This window comes from Rhinatrema bivittatum, chromosome 9 (assembly GCF_901001135.1).
Source record: "Rhinatrema bivittatum chromosome 9, aRhiBiv1.1, whole genome shotgun sequence".
NCBI classification, from domain to species: Eukaryota; Metazoa; Chordata; class Amphibia; order Gymnophiona; family Rhinatrematidae; genus Rhinatrema; species Rhinatrema bivittatum.
The window spans coordinates 101,558,165-101,582,849 of record NC_042623.1 but is presented as its reverse complement, the minus strand read 5'-3'; positions in this window follow the sequence as shown (position 1 = coordinate 101,582,849).

Genomic DNA, 24,685 nt, shown 5'->3' with positions numbered 1-24,685 from the left:
ATTAGCACTCATCACATGCAAATCCATGTGAATGAGGCTATTAGGCATTCACTCCCATTGCAAAAAAAAAAAATGTGCGTCTTGGACGCACATTTAACTGTCATCTATTAATGCCTTCCTAGAGCAGGCGTTAATAACTGAGCACTAGGGATGTGAATCGTTTTTTGACGATTTAAAATATCGTCCGATATATTTTAAATCGTCAAAAATCATTAGAAGCGCGATACAATAGGAATTCCCCCTATTTATCGTCAAAAATCGTAAATCGGGGGAAGGGGGAGGGGAAGGGGGAGGGCGGAAAAACCGGCACACTAAAACAACCCTAAAACCCACCCCGACCCTTTAAAATAAATCCCCCACCCTCCCGAACCCCCCCAAAATGACTTAAATTACCTGGGGTCCAGAGCGGGGGTCCCAGTGTGATCTTTTACTCTCGGGCCTGCGGTGCGTTGTAGAAATGGTGCCGGCGCTACCTTTGCCCTGTCATATGACAGGTCAAAGGTAGCGCCGGCGCCATTTTGTTTTTTCTCCCCCGACATCAGGAGCTTAGGAGATCGCTCCCGGACCCCCGCTGGACCCCCAGGGACTTTTGGCCAGCTTAGGGGGGGCCTCCTGACCCCCACAAGACTTGCCAAAAGTCCAGCGGGGGTCCGGGAGCGATCTCCTACGCTCCTGACGTCGGGGGACAAAAAACAAAATGGCGCCGGTGCTACCTTTGACCTGTCATATGACAGGGCAAAGGTAGCGCCAGCACCATTTCTACAACGCACCGCAGGCCCGAGCGTAAAAGATCATACCGGGACCCCCGCTCTGGACCCCAGATAATTTAAGGAATTGTGGGGGTGTTCGGGAGGGTGGGGGATTTATTTTAAAGGGTCGGGGTGGGTTTTAGGGATGTTTTAGTGTGCCGGTTTTCCCACCCTCCCCCGATTTATGATTTACACGATATTTACAAAAACAAAACCGTGACGATCCGATTCCCTCCCCCCCAGCCGAAATCGATCATTAAGACGATCAATCACATGATTCACATCTCTACTGAGCACATCAAAAACAAGTACAGAAAAGCAGAAAAAACTGCTTTTCTGTACTGCCTTCTATTAAGTAGGATGAAAAATTAAAGAAACAAAAAAAAGTAAAAAAAAAAAAAGTAGGCAGTAGGGCTCAGGAAAAGGCGTTCGATTAACAAGCGTTCGCTTACTGAACACTCGGTGTCGGTTTTCCTTGCCGGTGGACATCCATCACGAAAACCGACGCCGATAAACCCGCCGTTGATTTTCGTGACTGACGTCCGCCGGTAAGGAAAACCGACGCCGGTTCTATCGGCGTTGGTTTTCATGATGGTCGGCTGCAGGTCAGGAAAAATGACACCGATGAACTCGGCGTTGGTTTTCCTTGCCGAAAATCGATTGGGTTCTCGTTTGCAAAGAGGTGCTAGGGTTGCGCTAGGATCGCCCAGTCGCCTCCTTGCTAACATGACCCCCTAATTTAAATATTGCATGGCGCCCCCCTTGGGGGTGACTGGGGCACATTAAGAGAGCAGGCGCCGACTGTTCAGCACCCACTTTCTATGCAAATTTATTGCATCGGCCCCTTAAGAGGCTATTCTCTTGCACATGCTAAAGTTTAGAGCATCTACTGTTGCATAGCATTTTTGTGTACACATTGAATTTTTTGTGATGAACATGATAAAAATAGATTAGCTCAAATATTAGCAAATAAGCATTTTAAAAGTGTATGTGATTAAAATGAAGGCAGCACTGAGTTTTGTGCCTTGAATGTATTAATGACCCCTTTATCTAACTGATTTCTTGATTAAGTGTTTTGTTTAACAAATATTTTCTCAAGGTTATGAATTTGTGTGTATAAAGACATAACATTTTGTAGATAGGTTAACTGTAACTATTTGAACCCTCCCAATTTGTTATTATGATATCTTTTATTGTGTGTTCTGGTTTTGCTTCTATTACATTTCTTACAGTGAATTCATTGAAGCAGTATACCATTTTCTTCTTGGGATATAACATTAAGCCTTACAGATAATGATGATTTGCAAAGACTGCTCAATAAACCCTCCATTTTTTTGAGCGACAGAAACAGGCACAATTCATTCTCTGTGGGACTCCTTGAACCAATTATAGAAATGGAAGATTCACATAGAACTGCACTCAAGCACTTTAATTGAATATTTTCGGGTGCAGCTCATCCTAAGGGGTTTATATGTTTTGAAAGAACTTCAATTATACAATGAGAATGCATCCTTTAGAGAAACAGGAGGCAAGCCAAATAAATGCAGTTTAGATCTGATGATTCTGATCATCAACACAGCAGACATTGCCGTGCAGCATTTGAAAACACAAGGGTCCCAATATTCAAAGCACTCTCAGCACTATTTAGCCAGATAAATGGGATTTATGTGGCTAAAAACTGTCCACTGAATATGCACCTATGCTCAGCAGCTGCCGCTTAGCCATATATGTCCCTTATACAAATAAAATTTACATGCACAAAAAGTAGGCATGTATTGGGTGGATTGGTAGCAGAGCGAGTTAGCTGTGCAACATATACGGCTAGCTGCTGATATTTGGAGTTAGCTGCAAACATTTACATCTAAGTTTAGACGTCCTATAGAAAAGGTCTAAACTTAACCGGAAAGACTTATCTGGCTAAGTGCACACGTATATTTATTTATTTATTTATTTATTTAACATTTTTCTATACTGACATTCGCACGAGACATCACATCGGTTTCCAGACAACAGCAAATTCAGCCAACAGGACTTTACATTGTAACTGATGATATAACTGGGGGGGGAGGGGAGGGAAGGGGCAGGGAAGTAACTTGGAACTATATGAGTATGCTGGGAACAGAGGAGGGAGATAAGGTGGTTTATTTACAAGAATGTGTATATTGAGCAGCTTTGCCGTGTATATTGAGCAGCTTTGCCGTGCTGCTGAAAATACATCATAACTTAGCCAGATTAGTCAAATCCGGCTAAGTTACTTAACTGGCCAGCACTGAATATTGGGCCCCAAGGTGATACATATTACAGTTGAACCTGCAAATGAATGCAGATTCTTTTGAGACATGATTCAAGGATTTTCAAGAAGCTTTGCTGAAATCAAGGGTATTTATCCAGGTGTCTTTGTGAGTCACAAGCTTTTATGTCACACAAATACGATGTATAATAGTGGATGGGGGTTAGAAATTTTGTATGTTTCTTCTAGCTTGGTAGTGTTAAGATCAAAAGAACATAAGAATTTGACATACTGGATCAGACTTAGGGTCCATCAAGCCCAGTATCCTGTTTCCAACAGTGGCCAATCTAGGTCACAAGCAACTGGCAAGATCCCACGTCTGTGCAGTGATAAGTAATGGCTATTCCATAAGTCTACTTGATTCATATGGTTTTGGTTCTATTGTTTGTATTTTTACATCATACTGATATATTTTATAAGTGGTATGGCTGCTAGGAGTAATCTTTTGGTGTTTCAGTAAGGAAAAAAGTTTAAGTAAGTACCTAAATAAGTCAACTATTTTAGAATTTTAAGTTTGATAAATTCAGAAGGGATTTCTTTAGAGATCAATTTATCCATGGAGTAATGAGCTTTTTAATAGAACTTCTAGAAAGAAGGTTACTTTTAATACCTCTGGTGATGATTGCTTCAGTGAAGAGAGTGTGAAACTTTGTGAAGAAATTCATATTTATAGAATGTGATTCAAGCCCCTATCAAGGAGCCTATAGGGTCTTTCATCAAAATGTGTTATGGCATTAATGCATGCGATAATGGCATAACACGTGTTAATGCCATAATGCATGCAATATTTATGTTACTGCATGGTGCAAAAACAAATTTTTTGAACGGGTGGGATTTGGTTAATGAAAGTGAGGGACAGTAGCAAAATGTATGCTATACCTTTTTTTCTGGTCTTAAGCTTGAAATGGTTATAATGCAATTTATGTTAAAGATTGTATTTTGGCCATTGAGAGAGAGAGAGAGAACACCTCTGGGAAGGATACCACAGTATTCAACTATTTATATCGCTATAGGAAAGCCAGCTAATAGCTCGAGGTGAGGTGTTGGTGGTGATTTAGGGGCCAGTTTTACATGCAGAGTGAAATGTATGAACAACCCAGTACACCTCGATGAAGATTTTACATCATTTGGAGTAAGGAAAGTCTCGCAAACATGAGATTTCTACTATGTTCTCTTGCCCTAGAATGATAGTACCCTGTTATAGAGTAATCTGCCTGTTAGATTCATTGTGTCAAGTAAGAAATCTCTTTTTAAAGAAATATTTTTGAAACCATTTGTGCCTCTTCTGAAATATTTTATAAGAGAATCTGTAGAAATGATACCATTCCCTGAGCAGATGACACTGATACCACACTTGATGTGGACTTTTTGAATACCAATTTCTCCCAGAAAGGGGCTGTGGACTTTATTTGAGACACTACAGAAGAAACCCTTTGCTTAGAGAATTACAGCTTATTTCCTGATGAATCTGTCTGAGATAGGACTCAGGAGGATTTTTTTGAAGGGTCAACAAATAGAGAGCCTAACTTTCAAACATACCCAGGCAGTCCTATATACATGGGCACAGGAGTCTATGCAGATTTGATCAAGTATTTTAGAACCCACATTGAGCCATCTGCACAAGTTTTAAAATATGTTGTTATGTTTGCCCAGTTGCAGGGAGTCCTGTGACTGGCCTCACTCAACCCCAGACACTGACATGCTTCTCGGCTCCCACACCACCACTACTGCTCTCTTTAAGTGCACATGCACCATGGGCGCTCATTATATGGGCCCCGCAGTGGGAAACCAGATGCAGCATATTCTGATGATGTCAGTATCCTTGAATTATTTAAACCCGCTGAACCATTCACTCCTTGCCTCAGCAACAGGTCCTCTTGCATCTCCTGCAGTACATGTTGCATCTCCTGCCTTGCTTCCGTCTCGTTCCTGATCCTGCCTTGTCCAGCCTGCCTTACCTCATCCAGCCTGCCCTTTGTTTGCCTGACCGTTATTACCTCTGCTACAGACCCGAACTACTTTCTTGCCTGCTGCCTGCCACTGACCTCTATTATGGACCTCTACTAAACCTTGCTTACTGCCTGCCCTGACCCTTGGCCTGAAACTGGTAACTGTCTGATCACTGCCTGCTCTGATCTCATCCCAACCCCAGATTCTCTCTTCCTGACCACCCTGTGGGACTATCTCCTAAGTTCTGTCAGCCCCTGGAACCCAATGGCTCAACCTGCGGGGAATAGGGTTGTTATAGGTGAAGGTCTAGCTGTCTCCCAGCCCAGGGTGTATCCACCAGCTGTCAGTGTGGGCCTAGTAGGTTTGCATACTAGGCTGCGTGAACCATGCCACAGCACAAGGGTCCACTACAATTACATATGTATATCTCTGCCCCCGGAAATATGTGCATACTTTTCAGTGCATGCAATATTTTGGATGTACTCAGGACTGTTATTACATGTGTACTTTTTTGCATATGCACACTTCTAGTTATGCTGCAGTGGGATCATTCCAAAATGTACCCTTCCCCAGCATTAAAGCTGAATTTCTCGGCCAGGGAAGTGGCCTTCCTCATTGTGGTCAATGAAGGCCACCTGTTACTCATCAGGTGGGGTCTGGACCATAAGCCAGGACAGGCAGGACCTGTGCTGCAAATTTAATTGTGAATCTTCCTATACCCAGGAGATAAGTGTCTCTAGGGAACTAGGGGGACAAAAATCAAATAAAGTGAGAGCAACAAGAGTGTATGTGCAAAATGACATTTATTTTTTATTTATTTAATATACCAACATTTGATCTCAATTGAGATATCACACCACAAGGAGCAACAGCAGGACTTGAACCCTGGTCTCCTGGTTCATAGCCCACTGCTCTAATCACTAGGCTATTCCTCCTCCTACATGAACTAGGTGCATGTCCTTGTACTCTGCATGCAGTTTGGTACAAACGTCAGGAAAAAGGTTCACGTGCTAAGGAGCTTCCTGACACATGGGCACAGTGGGAAAGCAACAAAGCCCTGCAAGGAGCTTCAGAGGAGAACACTAGAGATGTGCATTTGGGAGAAATGAAATAAGAAATAACAATGACATTTCCTATTTCATTTCATTCTGTTCTGAAAATGAAACTATTGAAAATATGATGAAATTTGATTGGTTTTCACCTTTTGTTTGACACAATAACCACAAAAAAAGTTACCCATCAGGCCTATATCCATGCCCGGGGATGGAGCCTTAACGAGAATAGACACGGAAAAACTCAGAGACTGTGGTCTACTCCTCATCGTGACTCTGGGGTCTCAGCCTAGGCCCAGGCCCGACGCTGGGGCCTAGGCCTAGACCTGAGCAAAGGCCCAAGCCCCAAAAATGTTGCCCCATTTACCTGATTTGACATCCTCCCCATTGACCTAGGCCAAGGCCTAAACCTGTGCAGACATCAGGCCTCCAACATGTCATCCTATTGTTTCATCTTTCTGATGGCATTTGCTGGGAATACACCAGAATTAATTAACTGCCATACAATAAAATGGTGGCCTTCACTGAGGAGGGAAGTGCTGGAATTCATTAACTCCCATGTTACCTCAGCTGACTTGGTCATTATAAAGAAGAGAGAAAAAAAGAAGACGACAATGTGTCAGAGGCATGGGCTGCAATCTCTGGGCCTGGGCATGGCTGGGGCTGAGGTTCTGGCGTTGGCCTGGATCTGGAACTCAGCCCCAAAGTTGGAACCGGGTCTCTGGACCAGACCCCGGCCTAGGCTGAGACCAAAGCCCTAGCATCAGGCCTAGGCCAAGGCATCAGGACCAAACCTCGAAGTCTTGGCTTTGCATAGGGCCTAGCCTGAAGTAGCAGCAACCAACCTCATTTAGGCCTTCATAAGACCAAGGCCTTGTCAGCATATCTCCCCCCAGACTGGGTAAGTGGGGGCCGAGCAGTATCCTGGCCCATTTTTTGGGTTGGTGGTGACGTGTGGCCTCAGGAGGTCCCGTTTCTTTTTTTTTGTGTGTGTGTTTTTGGGGTAGTTTATTGAAAATGTTTAAATGAACATTAAACTAGGGGTTGGAAGAAATGTGTGTGTGTGTGTGTGTGTGTGTGTATGCATGTGTCTGGTGAGTGGGGATGACTGGGGCTAACTGTGTATGTGTGTATTTCTCACTGGGATTAATTGGAGGAGGGTGGAAATGGTGGTAAATTAATGGACAAAATTAATATTATAAATTTATTGATTTTCAGGACTGATGTTTGAGGATGAGGAGAAGGTGGAGGTGCAGCATGAGATATCCAAGCCAGTCTTCATAGGCTGGAGACAGGAACCACACTGACTTCAGCCTTCTTCATGCAACTTCATTACAGTATTTAGCAAAACAAAAAGAGTGGGATGCTTACCTTCTAGTAGTGTACCTCCACAATTCTAGTTTATTAGAGAGGGTTCAGGAGCGCCTTCTCCTGGAGATGCAGGAGCCTCTCGTGACATCCACTAAAAAGATTCCCCCAAAGAAAAGAATTAAATCTTGAAATGAACAGAACAGACCCACAAAAAAAAAATGATATGCCTAACAAACATATGGGTAAGAACAACGATTTCCCAGTTAGCCCCCCACATACTCTCAATCTACTCCTAGCAAGCAGACTTTTCCACTCACCACAAGAAGTCAGCACGCCAAACACCAGGTCCAAAAAGACAAATTAAAATTTGAATTTGCTACATAATATAGCAGCTGTGAAAGCATTTGCATATTCCTTATGACATACATACGTATTTTCGTAATAAAATAGCAAAGTACATACATATATATCCAAAACACATCCTGACATTTTTTTCAATGCGCCCAGTTTATACAAGCTTACTTTTCCTGTGAATACACTGGATATGCATTTTATGCAGGAAAATCGGTATAAAAAAACTTAAAATAAATAAATAAAATAAATAAATACACAAGTTCACACGTACTCTGCTTGTTTTTATCTGCACATGGCAAACGTATGCACATACAAGTTGTTTTTCTGTGCCAAACCCCTTTGAAATTTTTCTGCTAAGGAAACAACAATGTGTGGGAGAATGTAAACATCATTGGCTTGATTTCAGTCTTTATAAACACACATAGTTTGGTTTGGAGAAGATTTGTATATGACATTTTTCTAATCTAGGATGGGGATTTACATTTACTTGATCCCTACCATGCCTGATTGAATACATACAACACCAATCTCAACTTTACTCTGCATGTTGATGAAACATGGCCTTTTTAAGACATTTCTGTGATAATTTTGAAAGGTACAGTAAAGTTTTATGGGTGTAAGGTTCTCAGGAAATAGCCCCAGTGGGTATGCACATAAAAATATACACAAAATGCAATTTCACTCATGCTTTTACGTGCATACTTAATAGGCATTCCAGGGACAGGTTTGGGATGGGATTCCAAGTTAAACACTAGGGATGTGAATCGTTTTTCAACGATTAAAATTATCGTCCGATAATGTTAATATCGTCTTAAATCGTTATAGAACACGATACAATAGAAATTCTAACGATTTATCGTTAAAAATCGTTAAATCGTGTTAGTGTGCACTAAATCGAGTTAGTGCGCACTAACGGAGTTAGTGCGCACTAACTCGATTTAGTGCGCACTAACTGAAAATGATACAAATAAACACTTTCCAGGTCACTGAAGGTCAGTTAGGAATGAATATGTGTTCCTATTGGCTGGCTGCCCTCTTATCTATTGATGTTACCAAGGTTACCACTGAGGTGATGGTTGGGGGGATGGGAAATAGAACTGGAAACTAACGAACACCAACAGAAAATGAAACAAAGTGTTCACACTTCCCAGGTCAGTAAAGGTCACTTAGGAATGAATATGTATGTATGTATTCCTATTGGCTGGCTGTGCTCTTATCTATTGATGTTACCAAGGCTAACACTGAGGTAATGATTGGGGGGATGTGAAATGGAAACAGTTGGAAGCTTGACAAAAAAAGTAATGTAATGATCAGCACTCACGTGACTAGAACTTGTTTGTTTATTATTTTTGTTAGCAGGCACCTGAAATGCTAGTGCATGTTGAATTTGCCAATCACTGTGCATTTTAGAAAGGTGGACCTGGCTGGAACTGTACACAGTTCAAATATATGTAATTGATTGTTGGTAAGTGTATTTTTTAAGTAGCCACACTGGCACAAGTATGTTTACTTTTCCTCCTACTTAACTCACTAGCTCAGCTTTGTAAGAAGGGCTTCTCTGCTTGTGTGTTGTTTTTGTTTGGTGTGAGGAGAGCAGAAACATCAGATCTTTATTCAATCTACTACAGTCATCTCTTACAGTGCCCTATCCCTATTAATACCAGGAGTGTTGTGATCTTCCTGCACACAGTGCCCTAACCCTGATACCAGTCTGAGACAGCTCCCTCCCTGCATTACTAGTGAGAGGCTGGCTTCACAGACAGGGGGGAGCTGCCTGACCCTCACTCCTGACTTCCCCCATGTCCCAGCTAGTGAATGGTGTGTGGGTGAGGGGGGGGGGAGGAGGATGGTGAAGTCTGAGACAGCTCCCTCCCTGCATTACTAGTGAGAGGCTGGCTTCACGGACAGGGGGGAGCTGCCTGACCCTCACTCCTGACTTCCCCCATGTCCCAGCTAGTGAATGGTGTGTGGGTGAGGGGGGGGGGGGAGGATGGTGAAGTCTGAGACAGCTCCCTCCCTGCATTACTAGTGAGAGGCTGGCTTCACAGACAGGGGGGAGCTGCCTGACCCTCACTCCTGACTTCCCCCATGTCCCAGCTAGTGAATGGTGTGTGGGTGAGGGGGGGGGGGGGAGGATGGTGAAGTCTGAGACAGCTCCCTCCCTGCATTACTAGTGAGAGGCTGGCTTCACAGACAGGGGGGAGCTGCCTGACCCTCACTCCTGACTTCCCCCATGTCCCAGCTAGTGAATGGTGTGTGGGTGAGGGGGGGGGGGGGAGGATGGTGAAGTCTGAGACAGCACCCTCCCTGCATTACTAGTGAGAGGCTGGCTTCACAGACAGGGGGGAGCTGCCTGACCCTCACCCCTGACTTCCCCCATGTCCCAGCTAGTGAATGGTGTGTGGGTGAGGGGGGGGGGGAGGAGGATGGTGAAGTCTGAGACAGCTCCCTCCCTGCATTACTAGTGAGAGGCTGGCTTCACAGACAGGGGGGAGCTGCCTGACCCTCACTCCTGACTTCCCCCATGTCCCAGCTAGTGAATGGTGTGTGGGTGAGGGGGGGGGGGGAGGATGGTGAAGTCTGAGACAGCTCCCTCCCTGCATTACTAGTGAGAGGCTGGCTTCACAGACAGGGGGGAGCTGCCTGACCCTCACTCCTGACTTCCCCCATGTCCCAGCTAGTGAATGGTGTGTGGGTGAGGGGGAGGGGGAGGATGGTGAAGTCTGAGACAGCTCCCTCCCTGCATTACTAGTGAGAGGCTGGCTTCACAGACAGGGGGGAGCTGCCTGACCCTCACTCCTGACTTCCCCCATGTCCCAGCTAGTGAATGGTGTGTGGGTGAGGGGGGGGGGGGAGGAGGATGGTGAAGTCTGAGACAGCTCCCTCCCTGCATTACTAGTGAGAGGCTGGCTTCACAGACAGGGGGGAGCTGCCTGACCCTCACTCCTGACTTCCCCCATGTCCCAGCTAGTGAATGGTGTGTGGGTGAGGGGGGGGGGGGGAGGAGGGTGAAGTCTGAGACAGCTCCCTCCCTGCATTACTAGTGAGAGGCTGGCTTCACAGACAGGGGGGAGCTGCCTGACCCTCACTCCTGACTTCCCCCATGTCCCAGCTAGTGAATGGTGTGTGGGTGAGGGGGGGGGGGGAGGATGGTGAAGTCTGAGACAGCCCCCTCCCTGCATTACTAGTGAGAGGCTGGCTTCACAGACAGGGGGGAGCTGCCTGACCCTCACTCCTGACTTCCCCCATGTCCCAGCTAGTGAATGGTGTGTGGGTGAGGGGGAGGGGGAGGATGGTGAAGTCTGAGACAGCTCCCTCCCTGCATTACTAGTGAGAGGCTGGCTTCACAGACAGGGGGGAGCTGCCTGACCCTCACTCCTGACTTCCCCCATGTCCCAGCTAGTGAATGGTGTGTGGGTGGGGGGGGGGGGGGGGAGGAGGATGGTGAAGTCTGAGACAGCTCCCTCCCTGCATTACTAGTGAGAGGCTGGCTTCACAGACAGGGGGGAGCTGCCTGACCCTCACTCCTGACTTCCCCCATGTCCCAGCTAGTGAATGGTGTGTGGGGGAGGGGGGGGGGGGGGAGGATGGTGAAGTCTGAGACAGCTCCCTCCCTGCATTACTAGTGAGAGGCTGGCTTCACAGACAGGGGGGAGCTGCCTGACCCTCACTCCTGACTTCCCCCATGTCCCAGCTAGTGAATGGTGTGTGGGTGAGGGGGGGGGGGGGGAGGATGGTGAAGTCTGAGACAGCTCCCTCCCTGCATTACTAGTGAGAGGCTGGCTTCACAGACAGGGGGGAGCTGCCTGACCCTCACTCAAGCAGAGAAGCCCTTCTTACAAAGCTGAGCTAGTGAGTTAAGTAGGAGGAAAAGTAAACATACTTGTGCCAGTGTGGCTACTTAAAAAATACACTTACCAACAATCAATTACATATATTTGAACTGTGTACAGTTCCAGCCAGGACCACCTTTCTAAAATGCACAGTGATTGGCAAATTCAACATGCACGTGTCTGCTAACAAAAATAATAAACAAAGAAGTTCTAGTCACGTGAGTGCTGATCATCACATTACTTTTTTTGTCAAGCTTCCAACTGTTTCCATTTCACATCCCCCCAACCATTACCTCAGTGGTAACCTTGGTAACATCAATAGATAAGAGCACAGCCAGCCAATAGGAATACATATTCATTCCTAAGTGACCTTTACTGACCTGGGAAGTGTGAACACTTTGTTTCATTTTCTGTTGGTGTTCATGAGTTTCCAGTTCCATTTCCCATCCCCCCAACCATCACCTCAGTGGTAACCTTGGTAACATCAATAGATAAGAGGGCTGCCAGCCAATAGGAACACATATTCATTCCTAACTGACCTTCAGTGACCTGGAAAGTGTCTATTTGTATCATTTTGAGTTAGTGCGCACTAACTCGAGTTAGTGCGCACTAACGGGGAGTTAGTGCGCACTAATCAGAAAAAACGATTTTTAACGATTTTTCAACGAAATAATCGTGCCAAACACGATTTTCTTCTCCTGCCACACGATTTCTATCGTTAAGACGATATGGAAAACGATTCACATCTCTATTAAACACACACAAGTATGTGCAGTAAGTTTCACCTGCTCCCAAGCAGGTGCTATTTCCATGTGTATTTCCCCACACGTATCCAGCATATTAGCCCACTTTGAAAATTCAGGCTAAAGTCTGTCGTACTTTTTAACATGAAGGCTTTAGTTCTCTACTTTCTTCCATTCTCTCATTAACAGGATAATTATGGGCCAGGATACTTTGTTTAGATTTGAGAGCTGCCATCTAGGTACCTTTAAATAAAATCCATTTGCCAATTTCTGCATCTAAGGTGTCTTTGTTCTACAAGAGATTAATATAAATGGAAATTTTCAAGAGGGGTGTGCACTGGTAAATAAAACCCTTTGAAAATTTCCCTTTCCCCTCTCTGCAGAGAAAAGAGGAGGTATTCGGGGGTGGGGGGGGAGAGGTAGCACAGAGTAAGGTAGGCCTGCCCATGCATGTTTGTTAAGTGGGGAAAAATATCGCTGTTGTACCTACCACAGCAGGATTTTCAAGGGAAACTTTGCAAGGAATATCCCTTTTAGAAATTAACTTGCAAGCCCACTGGAGCAAAGTTCCTGCAGACTGCAAGCACCATAGAAAAACTGAAAACTGGCTTTCTCAGGTTCAGCCTTTCAAAATGAAACATAGATTTATCTCTAAAGACTATCCTCACTCATGTGTACAGTGAGCTTTCAAATGCTCCTCTTGTTACAATCATGAATGGCTGTTATTTTCACAGAAGATGAATGTGAATAGGGGCAGATTGCAGGAAAATATCTCCTAGGGGAGTTTTTCAAAACCAGCCCACAGGGTATCTGTCTAACTTGCCCATGAACTTTCTGTATTGCATGTGCTTCAACAGCTCCCATAGCATGCCAAGCTGACTCTTAAAAGGGGCATCATGTAACCTGGAGGCTGCCAGAACTGAGCCAAAAAACTCCAATAGAAATTTCACATTTTCCCTAAATAACTGAGAAGTAGCACATATCTTAGACCAGGGTTAAGCAGAGTTGTAGTCCATGCAATTAGTTGGGCCCCCCACAAGTTTGTTAACATCTCTCATACATCCTGGATACCTGATCTAATGTTAAAATCTCTTGCCAACCAAACAGCTCTTGAATATGTTGCCAAGCAAAAAGACAAGCACGCTGCCAGTCAATGTTTCAGACATGCACATTCTCTCAGTCACAGACATAGATACACAGTACACACACATACAGATTTTCAGACTGAGGAACTGTATTGACATACAGTCACACTCTCTCAGATACACAGGTACAAACAAAAAGGCACAGGCGCACATACACACACTCTCACTATCAGACACTTACAATAACTTCTATATTATATTTACATACACTGCTGTGATAACAACCAGAAAACAGATGCAAAAAATAAGAATCTTGGAACCTGTATGGTATTAAGACTATTGTAACATGTTTTGGTGTGGACTTGGCCATCTAGAAGTCATGAGTATGAGTAAGTTGAATTACAATTACAAAATAGTAAACCTCCCATATCAAAGCACCACTAACTCCCAGCATTCAAACAGTGACAATTCTACCTATGAAAAATGCAGCTCTGAAAATATTACACTAGACCCTAAAACACCAATATATCTCCTATTAGGAAACAGAACAAGACTGCTTTAGATCCCTGCTCAGAAATCATATGTTAACAGAATATCTCACCTCAGTCATATATGTAGAACATAGGCAGACCCTCAGCAAATAAAGAGACCATAAAGAATAAATAGAAATGTGCAGAGAAAGCAACTGAAAACTACAACAAGACAGACACTCTAGGCAGTCAAACAATGGAAAAACAGAATCACCACCATTCCTCTTATAACATCAACCATAAAATCAAGAAATGTAAAACATCAATCATAATAGTAAAACCATAATGATAAGAATAAATATTTCAAAATAGCTGATTAATTGAACATCCAATAATTAAAAACTCATATAAAAATGTTTACAAATTGTCCAAACACCAATAACATATTTCAAAACAGCAGACACATCAAATAACACCCAATAATTAGAATTTAAATCAGATAAAAATAAAATTATCCACTCGCCATACTTGGGAACTTTTGATTCCAGATACCCTAAGATTATTATGGATTAGTCAAGAAAGAGGGATGTATACACATTGTCTCCTCTCTCTCTCTCATATAGATGCACATGTTCATTTTCAGACTCTCTTATTTACACTGAGTCACATTCAAATATGTGCTCTCTCACACAATGATTCACTTACACGTTTACTGACACACTCACAATCATGCCCCTCACACAAATATTCAGTTTTCTCACTGACTTACACCTTGCTCCATATGCTCACTGAATGCACCTACTCTCGTGCTCTGTCTCATACATCTACATGCTCACTGACTAACACACTCACTCACACACATGCTCACTGACTTGCACACATTTATTTTTATCCCTCTCTGCCTATGAATATGTTAAAACAATGTTTATATTTACATTGGTGATCAGGAAGGATCTAGGTAGGGCCCAAGGTGAATATGGACTAGATAGGAAGGGGAAGACTGGAAGGTCTTGTTGCTATTTTAATTTATTCTTTTGTGTGTGTGTGGGGGGGGGGGGGGGTTGAAGGGGATTCATTTTATTTTTTCCAAATGTACAAAAGCAAAAATTTAAAATAACGTCTCATCTAGCTCCCCAATGGAAAAAGTGATTTCCCCAAAATCTTAAAACCTGGTCTTTGGATGTCTCCAACAAGGCATTTCAGGTACATAAAGTAAACAAGATGGATATCTAATTAATTGGATGTATCGACTGCTGAAAGTCTAATTTTAAGATGATCTGCTTCTGAATGCCTCCCTCTTCCCACACATTTCCACATTTCACCTGGACCGGATGGTATACACCCCAGAGTTCTGAAGGAACTCAAAAATGAAATTTCAGACCTTTTAGTAAAAATGTGTAGCTTATCATTAAAATCATCCATTGTACCTGAAGACTGGAGGATAGCAAATGTAACCCCAATATTTAAAAAGGGCTCCAGGGCAATCCGGGAAACTACAGACCGGTTAGCCTGACTTCAGTGCCAGGAATAATAGTGGAAAGTGTTCTAAACATCAAAATCACAGAACATATAGAAAGACATGGCTTAATGGAACAAAGTCAGCATGGCTTTACCCAGGGCACGTCTTGCCTCACAAATCTGCTTCACTTTTTTGAAGGAGTTAATAAACATGTGGATAAAGGTGAACCGGTAGATATAGTATACTTGGATTTTCAGAAGGCGTTTGACAAAGTTCCTCATGAGAGGCTTCTAGGAAAAGTAAAAAGTCATGGGATAGGTGGTGATGTCCTTTCATGGATTGCAAACTGGCTAAAAGACAGGAAACAGAGAGTAGGATTAAATGGGCAATTTTCTCAGTGGAAGGGAGTGGACAGTGGAGTGCCTCAGGGATCTGTATTGGGACCCTTACTTTTCAATATATTTATAAATGATCTGGAAAGAAATACGACGAGTGAGATAATCAAATTTGCAGATGACACAAAATTGTTCAGAGTAGTTAAATCACAAGCAGATTGTGATAAATTGTAGGAAGACCTTGTGAGACTGGAAAATTGGGCATCCAAATGGCAGATGAAATTTAATGTGGATAAGTGCAAGGTGATGCTTATAGGGAAAAATAACCCATGCTATAATTACACAATGTTGGGTTTCATATTAGGTGCTACAACCCAAGAAAGAGATCTAGGTGTCATAGTGGATAACACATTGAAATTGTCGGTTCAGTGTGCTGCGGCAGTCAAAAAAGCAAACAGAATGTTGGGAAATATTAGAAAGGGAATGGTGAATAAAACGGAAAATGTCATAATGCCTCTGTATCGCTCCATGGTGAGACCGCACCTTGAATACTGTGTACAATTCTGGTCGCCGCATCTCAAAAAAGATATAATTGCGATGGAGAAGGTACAGAGAAGGGCTACCAAAATGATAAGGGGAATGGAACAACTCCCCTATGAGGAAAGACTAAAGAGGTTAGGACTTTTCAACTTGGAGAAGAGACGACTGAGGGGGGATATGATAGAGGTGTTTAAAATCATGAGAGGTCTAGAACGGGTAGATGTGAATTGGTTATTTACTCTTTCGGATAGTAGAAAGACTAGGGGGCACTCCATGAAGTTAGCATGGGGCACATTTAAAACTAATCGGAGAAAGTTCTTTTTTACTCAACGCACAATTAAACTCTGGAATTTGTTGCCAGAGGATGTGGTTAGTGCAGTTAGTATAGCTGTGTTTAAAAAAGGATTGGATAAGTTCTTGGACAAGAAGTCCATTACCTGCTATTAAGTTCACTTAGAGAATAACCACTGCCATTAGCAATGGTAACATGGAATAGACTTAGTTTTTGGGTACTTGCCAGGTTCTTATGGCCTGGATTGGCCACTGTTGGAAACAGGATGCTGGGCTTGATGGACCCTTGGTCTGACCCAGTATGGCATTTTCTTATGTTCTTATATGCTGCAATTACACCCAAAGTGCTCCCTCAGATTTAATTTCTGGCTTTTATAAAAGATGGTGATTTTGGATGCAAAGTCTGGCTGGCCATGGCGAGTAGCGTGTGCATGAGGATTCAGACTGATTGACAAGAGGCAGTAAGTGTAAGTGGCTTCTTATGTGAAAACAGGCGCTCAGATCCCTGCTCACAGCACAGCACACTGCAGAAGGAGTAGGGTGCCCTCAGCCATGTCATAAGTAACTATAGAGAGACCTGGATTTTTTATTACTATTTTTTTGCCTTAGCCTAAGAATGAAGGGAGCCAGCAGCAAAGGGCAGAAGAACAAGAAACATTTAGTTGACGTGAAGCAGAGGCAATGCTGTTTGAGGGGAGGAGGCAGGATTATTTCCTTCTACCACAGTGATGGGTGCAGGAGGGTCTGAGGGCAGTAGGCCTTGGAAGTCACACCACTGGCAATGCCTCCTACATCATGGGGGAAAACGAGGCAGGAATAAGTGGAGATCCTTAGAGGAGGCTACCATTCTATGAGATGAGATGCTGTGGGGCCTGGTATTGATCGTAACAGTTCAGTAGGTATACCGCTGCAACCAACATGAACCACATGATTGGTCTGACTGGCCAACTGAGCATACCCAAAACCCTGATAGGCCTATCTGCCCTTGACTGTGAATGAACGTATGATCTGTATAGTGCATTTTTTCAATCAACCTCAGGTTGTCAAATTTATTAATAGACTTTGGACTGTTTTATAACTGTATTATATGTTTAAATATAATCTCTTAGTAGCCTTTGCTAGCAGACGAGATATTAGAAATATTGTGGTCTCATCTATAGTTCCATCTAGCATGCATGACTTATATTTTGAATGTGTAGCCTGTAGTCACTTACTGTTGGTCTTTGAAGTTCCCCTTTCTAATATGAAGGTCTCTTTGAGACACTGTGTAGACTGCAGTTCATCACAAGAGATTTATATGACTGTGTGCCTCTGTCAGAATATTTATGTGAGGAAAACATACTACTACATATAAGAATGGTGGAGTTTCAAAGTTACCTTAAAAATGGGAGAATTGAGGCTCTCCTGATTCCTCATTATGGTAAATATGGAGATTATTTCAATGAACTTTGACTTTGTATGATAGTTCAAATTGATTAGGGTGGAGGAATGGGGATTGCATAATATGGCTTTTGAGACTGGAGCAGAGATGGATTCTTAAACTGAGTGGAGCCCTTGAGTCTCAATGCAGAAAGAGTGATCAACCTTTATGTGATGAATTCTGGTGCATATGATGATTGTTCTTACTAGATACTTTCTGTTAGAAATCTTCTTAAGTTTTTGATTTTGTGCCTTATAGTTTTCAGTATATAAACTGGCTGCTGGTTTATTACTACTAAATAATTAATGTAAATTTTCCTTTTTGTTTCTTTACATCTTGTTTACATCTTGTTTCTGAATCCATATTGATCAAGGTCAGTATTGTACTACTATTAGTATTACTACTACTATCATTTATAAAGCACTACTATAGACAGCATTGTACAGATAGTATAACAGACAGTCCCTGATCTATGGAGCTTACCTTCTAGTCAAGATAAACAAGAATCAATGCGGAATGTATTTATTGTAGAGAAATAGTTAAAAGAAGCCATAAAAAGATGAGTTTTCAAGCTGGATTTAACTGTGCCCAGAAAAGGAGCATAACACAATGATTCAGGAATTTGGCCCTGCAAGGTGGTAAGCAAAGAGTGTGCAATTGGCAATAAGCAGAAGGACACAGATAAGAGTGACTTGCCAAAATCATAAGTAAGAGTGTAGCAGGAGAGAAGCAAAAATAGATAATGAGGAACTGCAGACTAAGGGAAGTGTGAATGAATATGAAAATTGACAGGGAAATAGTGACTTGAGAAGAGGGGTTACATGATCATACTGACATTGAACGAAGATAAGTCATACAACTGAATTTTGAATAGATTGCAATGGAAAAAAGTGATTCAGCGGGAGGGCAGTGAAAAGCAAACTGCAGTATCCTTAATGGGAGGTGATAAGTAGAGATGTGAATTGGAACCGGAATCGGTTCGGATTCTGGTTCCGATTCACATGTGGGTTTTTTTGCATTGGGCCCGATCATGGTTTTGTTTATTGGCTGTGCCCGAGCCGATAAACAAAAAACCCACCCCGACCCTTTAAAACTAACCCCTTAGCTTCCCCCACCCTCCCGACCCCCCCAAAATTTTTTTACAGGTACCTGGTGGTCCAGTGGGGGTCCAGGGAGCGATCACCCGCTCCGGGCCATCCTATCGCTCCCGAGCTGTCGGCTGCCACTAATCAAAATGGCGCCGATGGCCTTTTGCCCTTACCATGTGACAGGGTATCTGTGCCATTGGCCGGACCCTGTCACATGGTAAGAGCACTGGATGGCCAGCGCCAATGGCACGGATACCCTATCACATGGTAAGGGCAAAGGGCCATCGGCACCATTTTTATTAGTGGCAGCCGACGGCCCGGGAGCGGGAGGACGGCCCGGTGCGGGAGATCGCTCCCGGGACCACCACTGGACCACCAGGTACCTGTAAAAAGTTTTTGGGGGCGTCGGGAGGGTGCGGTCTCACCATGGAGCGATACAGAGGCATTATGACATTTTCCGTTTTATTCACCATTCCCTTTCTAATAATTCCCAACATTCTGTTTGCTTTTTTGACTGCCGCAGCACACTGAACCGACGATTTCAATGTGTTATCCACTATGATGCCTAGATCTCTTTCTTGGGTAGAAGCACCTAATATGGAACCCAACATTGTTTAATTATAGCATGGGTTATTTTTCCCTATATGCATCACCTTGCACTTATCCACATTAAATTTCATCTGCCATTTGGATGCCCAATTTTCCAGTCTCACAAGGTCTTCCTGCAATTTATCACAATCTGCTTGTGATTTAACTACTCTTAACAATTTTGTGTCATCTGCAAATTTGATTATCTCATTCGTCGTATTTTTTTCCAGATCATTTATAAATATATTGAAAAGTAAGGGTCCCAATACAGATCCCTGAGGCACTCCACTGTCCACTCCCTTCCACTAAGAAAATTGTCCATTTAATCCTACTCTCTGTTTCCCGTCTTTTAGCCAGTTTGCAATCCATGAAAGGACATCGCCACCTATCCCATGCTGTCAGAGGAACAAACAAGCAACAAGTGTCAAGAATACCTCAAGGCTTCAAAAGAGGGTATTGATAACAGTGGCATAAATCCACAAAGATTGCACAAAAGGAAAAAAATGGCACCAAGAATGACATGAACATCCTAAGGCACCATGAAAGAGGAACAAAACTGCAAAAGTGGCAGAAAAAAATCCAAGCACTGATAGAGGGACAAAACAGCACTAAGAATAGACAGAAGATTCCAAGACACCATGAGAGGTGCAAAGCAGACACCCAAAGTGACAAGAACACCACAAAGTGTAGAGACTAGGGAATGGAAGCAAGACTGAGTATCAGGTGGACAACTAAGACATAGTATATGTGATATAGCAGTAAGACAGAGCGGAAGAAAGACCCCTGAGGTGTAGAGTCTGTGGTATGGTAGAAAGAATCCCAAGGTAGTACAACAATGGTATGTCTGCAAGGCAGAGTGGCAGAAAGAACCGCAAGGAGCAGCACAGGAAGAGCAGAAGCAAGACCCCCAATGTGTAGCATAAGGCGCCTAGATGGCAGCAAGACAGAGTGGTAGCAAGACCATTAAGATGTAGAGTCTGAGGTGTGGCAGCAAGGCTGAATGGTTGCAAGAGCCCCAAGAGGTAGCATAAGAGGTATAGCAGCAAGGCAAAGTATCAGCAAGTTCCTCTTGTGTTCCATAGGGGACATTGCAACTAGGCCGAGTAGCATCATACCCCTTAAGTTTGGGGTATGGTAACGAGTCTAAATGATAGAAAAACTTTCATTATGTATCATCAGGAGCAGGACAGATTCACCATGATTAATTCTCTGCCCTGTCTACTTGCCCTCTTTTCCTGCCTCAGCTCTTTGATTCAGGAATCTCATAATTGCTATACTTGCTAGAATCACTGGAGCACGTTTCAATGGGCCATAGTCTTGAATTGGAAACATAAACAAATTAAACAAAACTTTGTTTGGGGGGTTGTTTAATTTGTGGACATCCTCCATTTGTTTTGGGGGTCCATGAATGAAATGAAAATGGTCTTGCTCATTGCATTTTAGTCATTCATTTCAAACAAATGCACATCCCTGATTGGAACCCTGTTGACTTGTTGAAAAGTCATATGCATGTGTCCTATTACACTGCTTCCTAGATTATATAGAAACATAGAAACATAGAATCATAGAAATGACGGCAGAAGAAGACCGAATGGCCCATCCAGTCTGCCCAGCAAGCTTCACACATTTTTTCTCTCATACTTATCTGTTTCTCTTAGCTCTTTGTTCTATTCCCCTTCCACCCCCACCATTAATGTAGAGAGCAGTGATGGAGCTGCATCCAAGTGAAATATCTAGCTTGATTAGTTAGGGGTAGTAGGGGTAGTAACCGCCGCGATAAGCAAGCTACACCCATGCTTATTTGTTTTACCTAGACTATGTTGTACAGCCCTTGTTGGTTGTTTTTTCTTCTCCCCTGCCATTGAAGCAGGGAGCCATGCTGGATATGCATTGAAAGTGAAGTATCAGGCACATTTGGTTTGGGGTAGTAACCGCCGTAACAAGCCAGCTACTCCTCGCTTTGTGATTGCGAATCCTTTTTTTCTTCACCCCTGTCATTGAAGCTATGCAGGATATGCGTGAAGCATCAGGTTTTTTTTTTTGTTGTTTTTTGTTTTTTTTTTCCCTGCTGTTGAAGCAGAGAGCTATGCTGGAAATGTGTGATGTATCAGTCTTTCTCCCATGCCGTTGAAGCAGAGAGCCATGCTGGATATGCATGGAAAGTGAAGTATCAGGCACATTTGGTTTGGGGTAGTAACCGCCGTAACAAGCCAGCTACTCCCCGCTTTGTGAGTGCGAACCCTTTTTCTTCTCCCTTGCCGTTGAAGCAGAGAGCTCTGCTGGATGTGTGAAGTATCAGTTATTCTTCTCCCCTGTCGTTGAAGCAGAGAGCTATGCTGTATATGCATTGAAAGTGAAGTATCAGGCATATTTGGTTTGGGGTAGTAACCGCCGTAACAAGCCAGCTACTCCCCTCTTTGTGAGTACAAATCCTTTTTTCCATTTCCTCTTGCTGTTGAAGCTTAGAGCGATGTTGGAGTCACAGTAAGCATGTGTATGTTTATTGAATAAGGGTATTGTGTCCAGGCAGTAGCCATCATTCTGGCGAGTCACCCACTCTTCATTGGCGGCCTCTTGACTTTATGGATCCACAGTGTTTATCCCACGCCCCTTTGAAGTCTTTCACAGTTCTGGTCTTCACCACTTCCTCCGGAAGGGCATTCCAGGCATCCACTTTCAAGTGAAACTGTGCCTGAATTTGCAACTCATTTTAAGATTGGACTTTAGATTTAATTACTTGCCTTTCCTAATCCTAATCCAATGAGTTTAAAGTTCCTTCTTCCATATAACCTGACGCATGTGTCTGCCAAATCATTGCTTGATGTTGGGCCATGGTCTGGAGCAGTAGACCGCAGCTGCATTGCTTCACACCAGGGTTTGAAATAGCTGAAACTGCTGCAAGCTTTTCCAGTTGCTAGAGCTGTTTGTACTCTGGCTAGGAGCAACTAACACGCCAAAGCCATTGAAATCATTAGAGTTGTTCCAAGTTCTGATACTATACATACTGCAACTAGGAGCAACTAATTCTGAAGAGAAATAAAATCGTTTAACATTTTTGGAAATCAGTTTTACTGAAACTGCTGTAGTTGTGGTTGGAAATAGTTTGGGTACAGAAAGCTGAAGCATTTTTCAATAAGTTTTTGACTTAAGAACTCTTTATTTTTGGAAATGTTTACAATTTGAGATGCTTAAAGCACTGCATTTTTGGATTGTATTTGAAACACCTAAATCATTTTTAACACTTAGAGCCTGATGTACAAAAAGGTCCCCCCCCATTTTGTATCTATAGAGAAACTATATAGCATATAGGTCCATTGGTAGAATACATGATTACAACGGTGGTAACATTGAGATTGTTGCCTCAAATACTCATATATATATTGCCTCCTTTTTAAAACTGATTTCTTATTTTATTTTAAGAGATCTTTAAAAACACATTATTTCAATGCTATGGCTGTGTGTATACAAAGGCACAGCTTTTTGCATATAGGTTTGGGGGTTCATATTCAGCCACTTTCCAGCTTTCTAAATTAGCAGGATAAACGTATTCAACTAACTTGGCTGAAATATTTCGTAGGGCAGCTACAGTGCTGAATATACTCAGCTATCTTAAAATTAGCTGGATAAATTATCCAGCTAATTTTAGGACAAATGACTAGCAGTCCTAAGCATATCTGGCTGAAAATCAGCCCTTGTCTGGCTAAGATAGCCAGATAAGTAGCTCCACCCTAGAATGTCCCAGGCCTGCCTCTCACTTATCTGGTTAACTGTTTAGCCAGATAAAGAGTTGGCCAGCTAAGTAACAGCTGCTCAGCATAGTCGAATATTTATACAGCATCACTTAACTGGCTATCGGAACAACCTGATAAGTGGCATTGAATATCAATCTCTTATTAACTAGTTGAACCAACAAAATGTGTAATTTAATATAGAAATTGCATTAAAATAATAATTATATACTAAGCCATGAGGGCCTGGCATCTGCATAGTTTTTTTTAGATAGTACAGCACTATTGGTTGCACCAGATATTGGAAATCACATAATCTCATTGTTTTCCTTCATTATTTTTAATTCCTTATTTGTAATACTTTTTATTTAATGTTTGTGAAATCTCTATATGGCATGGAATTTACTAGTAGCAAAATAATTTGTTTCTTTCTTTTAGTTTGGATCCATTTAAATATGCAGTATATCTTATTATTTTATTTGGGAGAGAATAAATAAAGCCTGGAATTATATTAACAAAATATATATTATACATTAAAACCACTATCTCTGGTCCAATGTGGTTTAATATAGCAGGGAATAAACAGTCACGGGGAATGCCAGATGGAGCTGAAAAGTTGATCAGCTGTCTCACAAACACTTACAGGACCAGGAGAAAAATAGCTTGCAGCTGGTCACTGCATGGATCCAGTATGAATCCACATAAAAATGTCATCAGTATTTCTATATTTTTATAGTTTATATCAGACAGCAAGGTTTACGTAAGCCTTTTCAATTAAAAATAAAAAAGTCATAGCACTTATGACAATACAGTCAGTTTGAAAATGCATCCGTCTATGCATCAGGTGCATCAAGGCATGACTGTATTGTAAAATCATGAAAGTGTTTCCAGGCTGAGTTGGAATCGACATTGCAGTAGAAGTTTATCATTCAGCCTGGTCTGATAACACTTCTTCAGATTTACAGTTTTCTATGTTAAAAAAATGGAAAAAATCTGAACCAAGACACAATCTGTAGGCAGCACTATTTAAATCAATAGAGCTGCAGAAGTAAATCACAGCACCCCATAGCAAAGCAATGCATCCACTACAAATGTATGCCATGGTTTAGCAGATGGCTCTATACATATTAGGATTTACTTAAATAAAGCAATACCGAGCCTTTATTATATTTCCACCCATTGTTCACAATAGACCAAGTGAAAGTGGTGAAATGGCAAAACTTATACATGTTTAAAGAAGTTGGAAAAGTGAATGCTTAGTGCATGGCATAAAGGAATATTTTCTTTTCTTCTTATTCTCACCTCCCTCCAATCCATCCTTTCCCTCCTGTCTTGTTTTCTTATTTATCCCCAACGCTTCCCCTTCCCAGTTCCCTGGATCTTCAAATATTCTGCCAAC